Source organism: Engraulis encrasicolus, chromosome 14 (genome assembly GCF_034702125.1).
Source record: "Engraulis encrasicolus isolate BLACKSEA-1 chromosome 14, IST_EnEncr_1.0, whole genome shotgun sequence".
In the NCBI taxonomy this organism is placed as follows: domain Eukaryota; kingdom Metazoa; phylum Chordata; class Actinopteri; order Clupeiformes; family Engraulidae; genus Engraulis; species Engraulis encrasicolus.
The window spans coordinates 2995399-3007306 of NC_085870.1; the positions used below are offsets into that span (position 1 = coordinate 2995399).

At 41.2% G+C, this 11908-nt stretch overlaps 2 long non-coding RNA genes across 2 annotated transcripts; one reads left to right on the forward strand and one right to left on the reverse strand.

Annotated features, from left to right (window-relative positions):
• The first annotated feature begins 2749 nt into the window (after positions 1–2749).
• On the forward strand, positions 2750–3861 carry LOC134463042 (uncharacterized). Its single transcript, XR_010037613.1, has 2 exons — positions 2750–3036; positions 3728–3861. It is a non-coding gene; the product is annotated as an uncharacterized LOC134463042 (long non-coding RNA).
• An 899-nt stretch (positions 3862–4760) lies between these two features.
• Positions 4761–5366, reverse strand: LOC134463043 (uncharacterized). Its single transcript, XR_010037614.1, has 2 exons — positions 5319–5366; positions 4761–5144 (listed from the first exon to the last, which is right to left on the reverse strand). It is a non-coding gene; the product is annotated as an uncharacterized LOC134463043 (long non-coding RNA).
• Positions 5367–11908: the final 6542 nt, after the last annotated feature.

Consider the following 11908-nt stretch of genomic DNA (forward strand, 5'->3'; position numbering starts at 1 on the left):
ACAAACAGCACTTAGTTTGAATTTTTAAACTTGCCTTATCTTTATAAAATACGCATTTATTTTCAATATTACGTCACAAGTGGCTTCAGACACTGCGGTTGGATTGGTCGACCGGCTGCGTGATCATGACTGCTGTAAAGCAATTTCGCTCACAAAATGTTCAGACTCTCAGAGGGATTAAGGTCTGGACTATGAGCGGGCCATTCCAGTATCATAGTTTTAGTGTCCTTGAAGAACCTCTGTAACCCAAGGTAAACATTTTAATTAGTTCAATGTTGTTGGAGGACCCAGCAATCCAGATTCAGACCCAGACTCCCTGAGTCTGAGGCTGAATAACAGTCTTAAAAACTAGATGTCCCCACCACTATGTGTAACTGTGGAAACTGCTGAGTCTCATTAGACCAAAGAAGCATTGGACACCTGCCCAGATGATTGTTATTGACCTGGCCTCACCTGGAGGTTTTATTTCAAGAAATACAACTGTTAGGGCATGTCATCATATTGGGCTTTGGGGCCATCATCACAGAAGAACCCTTTTACTAAAGGCGGTGCATATCAGTGTTATTGAGCTTTGCCTATGAACATTTGAAAGTCAAAAATCAGTTTTGAAAGTCTCTGCTTTCATCTGATGAGATTCGATTGCACCTGCTTTGATGCATGAATTCTGCTTCTATCAGGTGAAGAAAGGGATAGTCCTTAAAATTTCATAACATGGTTTCCACAATTAAACATGGTGGTGGAAGCATCATTCCGTGTTAGCCTCAGCCACAGGAAACCTTGTTTGGGTGTACGGCACCATAAAAACAGAAGATTATGATAGAATGTGGAAGGTGACCATGCAAAATATGCTCATAGAGGAAGCTAAGATCTTCACTGGATCTTTCAATAAGATGATAACCCAAAACTATTATCCAAAAATCTGTTAACATTGTCAAGCCACAGCCCTTTGACATTTTTATATAAAAATAGGCAACAGCATCTTTTGGCGGAAATCCTGGCACCAAGAAGGGAACGGATTGAATCGATTCGGAATTAATCGAATCGAATTGAATCGTGATTAATCGATTCAAAGCCCTAAGAATCGAAATCGAATCGATACAGGAACATGGCTGCAATACCCAGCCCTAGTTATGCAGCTTCATATGAAATGTGTTTTGTAAAGGAACCTTAGATATTACATTTGCAATACAATTAAGTTATATTCAGGGGACCTAGAGAAGGTGGGGTCTATTTTAAAAGTGGCTGCCTTCAATATAGGCCTAAAGTGCAGGGGGAATCCCTGTTTTCTGTTCATATTACGGCCCTTGGAGGAATTCAAAGTGGCCCCTCTAATGAAAAAGGTTCCCCACCCCTGCTCTAAGCTCACATGTGGGCTGATTATGCTGTGCATTGGTTATTAAGTCAGTACACATTGATCCAAACAAGCATGTCCTCATAAGCCTTTTTTACGTCTGAAAACCAGTGTATGTCTCTCAAGTAACTGCGTTGGACAAAGTTGATGTGATTTTTTGTCCAGGGATAGTTGTCCTCATAAGCCTGTTCCTTATCTGTGTCACACGTGTCCTCATAAGCCTGTTTTACGTCTGAAAACCAGTGTATGTCTCCCAAGTAACTGCGTTGGACAAAGTTGATGTGAATTTTTGTCCAGGGAAAGTTGTCCTCATAAGCCTGTTCCTTATCTGTGTCACACGTGTCCTCATAAGCCTGTTTTACGTCTGAAAACCAGTGTATGTCTCCCAAGTAACTGCGTTGGACAAAGTTGATGTGATTTTTTTTCCAGGGAAAGTTGTCCTCGTAAGCCTGTTCCTTATCTGTGTCACACGCTTGGATTTCTGCTGAAAGTAGTTAAGTTGTAGACAACTGTACTTCCTCTTACAGCTTGTAGACACATAGACCTGTTTCACTCTGGCTCCCTCAGTTCTAATTCTGATGCGGTATTGTGGATGAGATCATTTCATGTAGTTTATTAAATAACCACACCGACAAGATTACCCTCAACACAAACCTTGAGTGGTAAATATTTCTTTTTTTTCTCCAACAGATGAGACCTTGACAGAGGATTTGCCAACCTCCCAGGCACACCAGGTGAGCTTGTTTGAAATTGGTCTTACTTAAACACACAGTCACTCTAAGCTAGGGGTGGGGAACCCATGTCTCGCTTTAGGCCGTTTTATCCGGTCCCCCATGTATAATTATAATGTTATGCATAGGGCTGGGTTGAATAATCAAGTTAATCGAAATCGAATCGAAATTCACATAATCGATTCACAGGGCACAAAATTGATTTTTTTTGGTTCTTTTTCCTTTTGTTCTTTTTGTTTAATTTAGGTCTATGGAAAATACCAAGGCCTTGGCCTACTTATTACAAATTAGCTATCTGTTAACACTGTCAAGCCACAGCCCTTTGACATTTTCATATAAAAATAGGCAACAGCATCTTTTGGGGGAAATCCTGGCACCAAGAAGGGAACGGATCGGATAGGTCAGTGGTTCTTAACCTGGGGTGCGGGCACCCCCTGGGGGTGCGCCAGAGATTCCAGGGGGTGCACGGAATTTTGTTTGTGTTGAGGTTGTGACCAACATTTTGCTAGCAAACATTATAATAAGGCCAAATTAAACCAAATGAAAACATGTTTTGGTCCCCATGTAAAGCCATTAAGGTATTGGTAAATGTTTTAAGCAAGATTCATGGTAATTATTCACTTAAATAATATCGTATCGTATAATCGTATCCATGATTTGCATGTGACGTCAAACGTTCTAGTGGACGGCTACTGGACGGCAAGAGTGCCGCATTGATGAATGGATTCCTATGGGACTCGCAACGTTTAGTAACTCATAACGTAACATAGATCGCCGATAAACTAAACACCGTGAACACCCATTGTGCTGTTTGTTACAAAAACAGATAGGGTTACAACCCAGGCGTGACTTTTCACTGGATCTCAAAATAAAACGAGAAAGCTGAGGTGAATCGCGGCAACCAACTGGAAAACCATCAAACTAGCCTACTCAAGTAGCTGGATGAGCACCACGGTAAGTTTCTCATTTGCCATCCTTTGTATCATCATTTGTCTCTTAATTCGTGAACGCTAGTTAATTTAAGTCTAATGTGCAATTTCAGTGGCTTTTTCTGTGTGGTCAATGTAAGATGCTTTCCATGATTAACGTTAATTATCAGCATCATTACGCTATGATGGACGTATGCTAAGATATTGCAGGCTGTAACATAAACACGGAATTCATAAAGCTGAAATTCATAAAGCAAGGCTATGACGTTCATACTGTTAAGGTTCAAATGTAAAAATAAACCATGTGTACATCTCTAGCGCTGATTTCCCAAGTAGTAGGCCTACTCTTCAGCATGATGCTGTCATGAAATGCCAATCACCTTATCCATGCTGGCCTATTTATAATGACATGCATAGGCCCACCAGTGTCGATGTTGTTAATATGAAGTCCACCACTTTGTTGTGTTGTCATCCAAATTGTCTGCCCTCTGAAATCAGTCACACACATCAGAGGCTTAATGGTTTGGGAAGTGGTATTACGATTGGAGGGTTGCATGTTCAAATCCCATCCTACACCAGCTCCCTTCACCTCCCATCCAGGCTGAAGTAGCCCTATGAGCTAGGCACCAAGCCCCATGCTGCAGGGACAATTCACTGTGAGTAACGAAGTTGCTTTGGATAAGTGTCAGCTAAGTGTTATCTTTCTGTTTCTCCAGATGAGAAGAGCGATGATCTGATGTCATGACACATTGGATGTATGGAAGAGCCAGAGGTCCAGCACACCAAGTCAAGTTTAGCCGATTTCAACCTCTTAATCACACCAACTCAATGTAGTAATCAGTTCATTCAATGGCTCAAAGACTTTATTTTTAGACACAAAGTACAAATACATTTCAAGGTTTTGTAGGTGATGGGAGGGGATATCTATTGTGGGGTGGACATGTACAATAGACGTGCAAGTACTTATTTATATTAATAAATGGTTATCTGAACTAGGCCTGTAATAGTCAACCCATTGATGCTGGATGCTGTGTACTCGTTGTATTGACCTAGGTGCCTGGAGCGACACAGCATTTAGGCATGACATATTAGATTTTTTTAGATTAAAAATGTGGGTATGTTAGAGCTGAATTAACATGTTCTAATGCAAGAGGATGGTCTTAGCTTTTAAAACTCATATCATGTCTGTATGTGCTTCAGAGACTTATTTAGTTATTTGGGGTTTTTTTTATAGGATGAGGACACCTTTCTTAAAAGGGGCATAGGCAATTAGCTGGCATTTTGGTGCCGGCTGAAATGGGTTAATATTATTTACATACAGCACTATCCCCATACCAGTATACCCATGTCACCTGAGATATACATTTAGTGGAGACAATATAATTAGTTAGACTAGACTGAAGATTGACAGGCGGTCATGGGTAAGTGGTTAGAGTGTCAGCCTTGTATCCCAAAGGTTGCCGGTTGGACTCCCGACCCACCAGGTTGGTGGGGGGAGTTAAGTAATCAGTGCTCTCCCCCATCCTCCTCCATGACTGAGATACCCTGAGCATAGTACCGCCACACTGCTCCCTTGGGGCGCCATTGGGGGCTGCCCCCTTGCACGGGTGAAGCATAAATGCAATTTCGTGCAGTGAACACTTGTGTGCTGTGTCCCAATGTCAATGGGAGTTGGAGTTTCCCAGTTGGGCTTTCACAGAAAATGTTCTACGTTGTTGTATTAGTACAATAAAATAAGCAAGACATGTCTGGATGGACTTCATCATTTCAGTTATTTATTATCACAGCTACTCACCATCAATGACAACCAGGGCTCACCAGCCAAATGCTGGGGAAAATTAAGTTTTGCTGGTAGAAAAGAAAACATACTTGGCACTTTGACCCATTATTTAATGTACCGGTATGTTTGGAGATTAACATACTAGCCATTTTGGCTACTAGTGAATAAAAAAAGTTAATTTAGAGCCCTTCTGAAAACTCCAACAACTGGTACAGGTGATCAGTGCATCAGGGGAGGAATGTAAGGGTAGGCCCGATGGATGAACAGCATCACTGATGGTGAGGTCCTGGTGCTGCTGCAAAGCCAAAGAGGAAGAAGCCTCTCTGGACACCTCTTCATGTTGGCTCCCCCATCTAATTAGAAAAAAAGAAAAGACAAACATGCTATTTAAATGAATCTAGCCATGCATTGTAATGTATTGGTACAGTACTGAATAATTGACTCCCTTGGCAATATTGTCTGAATTAAAATGTGATGTAAAATGTCAGAAAATAACACTCATCCCAACTTACTAGTCATGTATTTACCTGTGCTGCTGGGATGCAATTCCTGGCCACCATGACGCATGGTTTTAGTTAAGGTGCTGACCACCTGACTGATGAACCTGCAATTACTAAATAAAAACAATAAAAGATAAATAACAGGTTTGTTGTGCTTTTCTTTCTCTTGTGAAGGTCATCTTTTCAAATGATTTATTTAATCAAATCAAATCAAAATTATTTAATCAAAGTATGTAACCGACATTCTGTCCTATGTGTTTCTACAATGTAATGCAACACCGATTTGAAACATTGAAGTATGTCAAGTCAGCTTGTATTGTCACTTTCTTCATGGTCATACAAGGGAAACGACGTTTTCTCTCTACCATGCCAGGACAGGACTGACAATTACAGACAGACAGAAAGTGCAAGACAGGACAGGTAGCAGTGATGGACTGGTAACATAAGTGGTCAATAATAATACAGTACAAATGAACATATTGGATATGTAAACAGAAGATAAGATATAGAATTATATTTCATATTTGCCTACATTGTGCAGACGTGGCTGAAACAACAATGAAATCCACTTGGATGAAACGAAGCGAGAGAATTCAAGTTAACCTACAAGATACATCTGAGATGAAAATATATGCTTTTCAAAACACCACTTTGCGAAATGCCTGACACAAAATGTACCGTGCGTCTTGTAGCCTAGTAAGTTAGGTTAGCAGCATTATCTTACCTGTGCCATGCCACGAAGAAGAGGATGCAGCCGCGGTGCCCAGCCACCAATGAAGAAACGGTGCATAAATGTGCTTATTTTGCCAATGCAGAGGTTTGGTTTAAGTTCACAACTTTACTGAAGAAAATAAACACGGGATAAAAAAAATATATCGCAGGCAGAGTAAGTTCATGGCTAGAAGCAAGCAACAACTTTCTCTTCTTCTCCCAGTTTCTCGTACCGCCCGTCCGCGTTATGCCATCTAGTGGAGCAGAATACATTTGAATAAATCTATGATTTGAACACATCCACCGTGGCCAACCTAGCCTGATAACGCCAGGTACATATCCCGTTTAAAAAAAATACAAGAACTACGTGTTTCTTTGGTATTTTAAGGTCAAAGTTGTCTTCGTCTGCATATAATTCCTATGTACGAATGTGTACTTCTGCCGTCCAGCAAAATCGATTACGTAATATTGTGACGTCAATGCAAATGATGGATACGCGTGTAGAAGTTTGGGTTGGGGGTGCGTGGCTTGTCTTGGACAGCGGTAAGGGGGTGCTTTAAGACAAAAGGTTAAGAACCGCTGGGATAGGTCATACGACTGAAATTTAGATTTTGGTGGGCCTAATGGGTACGCTTACATTAAAATTCACTTTGAATTAATGTGTCAGCCAAAAAATATAAATGGAATGTGTTCAATCTCTACTGAAGACATTAATGTGCTTTTGATGCGTGTTTTAGGGTACAACCTCACTCTCTGGTGTAGTCTCTGCTCCACACGAAAAGAGAGGAAGACGGCAACCAAGCAACTTCCAAGCCTGAGAAGGCAAGTGAAAGCTCCACCAGAAAATGTTCCAGTCCACAAGAGCAAGTGTCATCTAAGAGCGAACTGTCAGCAGTCACCGGGGCCGGAGGCAGCGACTGTATCCTTTCCATTGTGCCGGTGCGCATCAAATCCAAGAAGAGCAACAACACCATCGAAACGCATGCGTTCATGGACTCAGGAAGTGCAGCGACGTTTTGCTCCGAAAGATTGATGAGGCGACTTGGTGTAACGACCCTTGGCTGGGTTGTCGCAGGCCTTCTGAAGAAAGACAGTGACCACAAACCAAGTCACGTCAGTCATTGTGCTTCGGTCAACAGAGTGTCAGTCAGATGACTACAGGACTAGTTTCATGGGAGTACCTTGGGTAAAGTAATAATTAATAATTAATAGGGGTGGGAATAGACTATTTTGTTTAATCTAGATTAATCTCACTGTAATAATGAAATGAATGTAGATTAATCTATATCAAAATGGCTCATTCAGAATAGGCACGCTAGCTAAATAATGCCGAAAAAAAAGCCTAGGGGGTTTCTTAAGATGGCGCATTAGACCAGAGCTCATCTCTTTTTTCCAAAATGCATCTCATCATCAAAAAAATGTTTGATATTTGGTGATGAAAAAAAATCACTGCAGTATTGTGTGTTTTGAATATGTTAGGAAGCATTTAGAGTCATAATATACTGACATTTCAAAATGAACAGTGCTATAAATTGTAAAGGCAAATACAGATAAATCTCAAACGTTTAGACTATTTAAACAAAATGACCTCAACAATTCAGCATTTCTAATGGGCAGAGAGAGAGAGAGAGAGAGAGAGAGAGAGAGAGAGAGAGAGAGAGAGAGAGAGAGAGAGAGAGAGAGAGATGTAAAGCATTCCCGGTAACCTGAAATGGGTTACCTGAGGTTACCGGGAATACCTAATTGCCATCGGGTAGGTATTCCCGGTAACCCAAATAGGTATTCCGGTAACCTGATAGGTATTCCCGGTAACATAGACAGCAATAGGTATTCCCGTACCTGGAGTCAATTTTTAAAAAGTATATAAAACACTTCTAATGCTATGTTCCACCCTTCTAAATGTCAATTACACGTCAATGTCATATCTAACCAGGCATCACACGCAGACTAATGCCTCTTTTCCACTGCCGGTTTTGTGGTAGGCCTACAGCTCGACACAGCGCGACTCAGCCAACACTTTTTGCTTTGCGATTGAGTTGTGTCATGACTATTTTAAAAGTAAAAAATGGTGGCCGAGTCACGCTGTATCAAACTGTGGGCCTACCACAAAACCGGTAGTGGAAAAGAGGCATCACTGACCTCAAAGCCAATATGTTTTGTGTGGAAACTCGCGTATCCTTACATCTAAAGCTATACATTTTCTGAAAGCTCTTGGTGTGTAGATTCTCTTTAATGTAGTCAAAGCCATGGTCCACCCTTCTACATGTCATTTACGCGTCAATGTCTTTGCTAACCAGGCGTTGCACGCAGACTAACTGACCTCAAAGCCAATATGTTTTAGGTGGCAACTCAAGTATCCCTACATGTAGGTACCTAAAACTATACATTTTCTGAAAGCTCTTGGTGTGTAGATTCTCTTTAATGTAGGCAAAGCCATGTTCCACCCTTCTACATGTCAATTATGCGTCAATGTGTTTATGGACCAGGCGTTGCACGCAGACTAACTGACCTCAAAGACAATATGTTTTAGGTTGAAACTCAAGTATCCCTACATCTAGGTAGCAAAAACTATATATTATCTGAAAGCCCTTGGTGTGTGATGCCATTTAATGTAGTCAAAGCCATGGTCTACCCTTTTACATTTCATTTACTCGTCAATGTCTTTGCTAACCAGGTGTTGCATGCAGACTAACTGACCACAAAGCCAATATGTTTTAGGTGGCAACTCAAGTATCCCTACATGTAGGTACCTAAAACTATACATTTTCTGAAAGCTCTTGGTGTATAGATTCCCTTTAATGTAGGCAAAGCCATGTTAACCCCTCTACATGTCAATTACGCGTCAATGTCATACCTAACCAGACGTCGAACGCAGACTAACTGACCTCAAAGCCAATATGTTTTAGGTGGAAACTCAAGTATCCTTACATCTAGGTACCTAAAACTATACATTTTCTGAAAGCTTGTGGTGTGTAGATGCCATTTAATGTAGTCAAAGCCATGTTCCACCCTTCTACATCTCAATTACACGTCAATGTCTTTACGTACCAGGCGTTGCACGCAGACTAACTGAACTGAAAGCCAATATGTTTTAGGTGGCAACACAAGTATCCCTACATGTAGGTACCTAAAACTATACATTTTCTGAAAGCTCCTGATGTGTAGATGCCATTTAAGGTAGTCAAAGCCATGGTCCACCCTTCTACATGTCAATTACGTGTCAAAGTCATACCTTACCAGGCGTCGCACGCAGACTAACTGACCTCAAAGCCAATATGTTTTAGGTGGCAACTCAAGTATCCTTACATCTAGGTACCTAAAACTATACATTTTCTGAAAGCTCCTGATGTGTAGATGCCATTTAATGTAGTCAAAGCCATGGTCCACGCTTTTACATCTCAATTGCACGTCAATGTCTTTACGTACCAGGCGTTGCACGCAGACTAACTGAACTGAAAGCCAATATGTTTTAGGTGGCAACTCAAGTATCCCTACTTCTAGGTACCTAAAACTATACATTTTCTGAAAGCTTGTGGTGTGTAGATGCCATTTAATATAGGCAAAGCCATGTTCCACCCTTCTACATGTCAATTACGCGTCAATGTCTTTACAGACCAGGCGTTGCACGCGGACTAACTGACCTCAAAGCCAATATGTTTTAGGTGGCAACACAAGTATCCCTACATGTAGGTACCTAAAACTATACATTTTCTGAAAGCTCCTGATGTGTAGATGCCATTTAAGGTAGTCAAAGCCATGGTCCACCCTTCTACATGTCAATTACGTGTCAAAGTCATACCTTACCAGGCGTCGCACGCAGACTAACTGACCTCAAAGCCAATATGTTTTAGGTGGCAACTCAAGTGTTCCAACATCTAGGTACCTAAAACTATACATTTTCTGAAAGCTTGTGGTGTGTAGATGCCATTTAATGTAGGCAAAGCCATGTTCCACCCTTCTACATGTCAATTACGCGTCAATGTCTTTAGAGACCAGGCGTTGCACGCAGACTAACTGAACTCAAAGCCAATATGTTTTAGGTGACAACTGAAGTATCCCTCCATCTAGGTCGCTACAACTATACATTTTCTGAAAGCTTGTGGTGTGTAGATGCCATTTAATGTATGCAAAGCCATGTTCCACCCTTCTACATGTCAATTACGTGTCAATGTCATACCTTACCAGGCGTCGCACGCAGACTAACTGACCTCAAAGCCAATATGTTTTAGGTGGCAACTCAAGTGTTCCAACATCTAGGTACCTAAAACTATACATTTTCTGAAAGCTTGTGGTGTGTAGATGCCATTTAATGTAGGCAAAGCCATGTTCCACCCTTCTACATGTCAATTACGCGTCAATGTCTTTAGAGACCAGGCGTTGCACGCAGACTAACTGAACTCAAAGCCAATATGTTTTAGGTGGCAACTCAAGTATCCCTATATCTAGGTCCCTAAAACTATACATTTTCTGAAAGCTTGTGGTGTGTAGATGCCATTTAATGTAGGCAAAGCCATGTTCCACCCTTCTACATGTCAATTACACGTCAATGTCATACCTAACCAGGCGTTGAACGCAGACTAACTGACCTCAAAGCCAATATGTTTTAGGTGGCAACTCAAGTATCCCTACATCTAGGTCCCTACAACTATACATTTTCTGAAAGCTTGTGGTGTGTAGATGCCATTTAATGTAGGCAAAGCCATGTTCCACCCTTCTACATCTCAATTACACGTCAATGTCTTTACCTACCAGGCGTTGCACGCAGACTAACTGAACTGAAAGCCAATATGTTTTAGGTGGCAACTCAAGTATTCCAACATCTAGGTACCTAAAACTATACATTTTCTGAAAGCTTGTGGTGTGTAGATGCCATTTAATATAGCCAAAGCCATGTTCCACCCTTCTACATGTCAATTACGCGTCAATGTCTTTACTAACCAGGCGTCGCACGCAGACTAACTGACCTCAAAGCCAATAAGTTTTAGGTGGCAACACAAGTATCCCTACATGTAGGTACCTAAAACCATACATTTCCTGAAAGATTGTGGTGTGTAGATGCCATTTAATGTAGGCAAAGCCATGTTCCACCCTTCTACATGTCAATTACACGTCAATGTCTTAACGTACCAGGCGTTGCACGCAGACTAACTGAACTGAAAGCCAATATGTTTTAGGTGGCAACTCAAGTGTTCCAACATCTAGGTACCTAAAACTATACATTTTCTGAAAGCTTTTGGTGTGTAGATGCCATTTAATGTAGGCAAAGCCATGTTCCACCCTTCTACATATCAATTATATATCAATGTCTTTTCTAACCAGGCGTTGCACGCAGACTAACTGACCTCAAAGCCAATATGTTTTAGGTGGCAACTCAAGTATCTTTACATCTAGGTACCTAAACCTATACATTTTCTGAAAGCTCTTGGTTTGTAGATGCCATTTAATGTAGGCAAAGCCATATTCCACCCTTCTACATGTCAATTACGCGTCAATGTCTTTACAGACCAGGCGTTGCACGCAGACTAACTGAACTCAAAGCCAATATGTTTTAGGTGGCAACTCAAGTATCCCTACATCTAGGTCCCTAAAACTATACATTTTCTGAAAGCTTTTGGTTTGTAGATGCCATTTAATGTAGGCGAAGCCATGTTCCACCCTTCTACATGTCAATTAGGCGTCAATGTCTTTATGGACCAGGTGTTGAACGCAGACTAACTGAACTGAAAGCCAATATGTTTTAGGTGGCAACTCAAGTATCCCTACATCTAGGTCCCTACAACTATACATTTTCTGAAAGCTTGTGGTGTGTAGATGCCATTTAATGTAGGCAAAGCCATGTTCCACCCTTCTACATCTCAATTACACGTCAATGTCTTTACCTACCAGGCGTTGCACGCAGACTAACT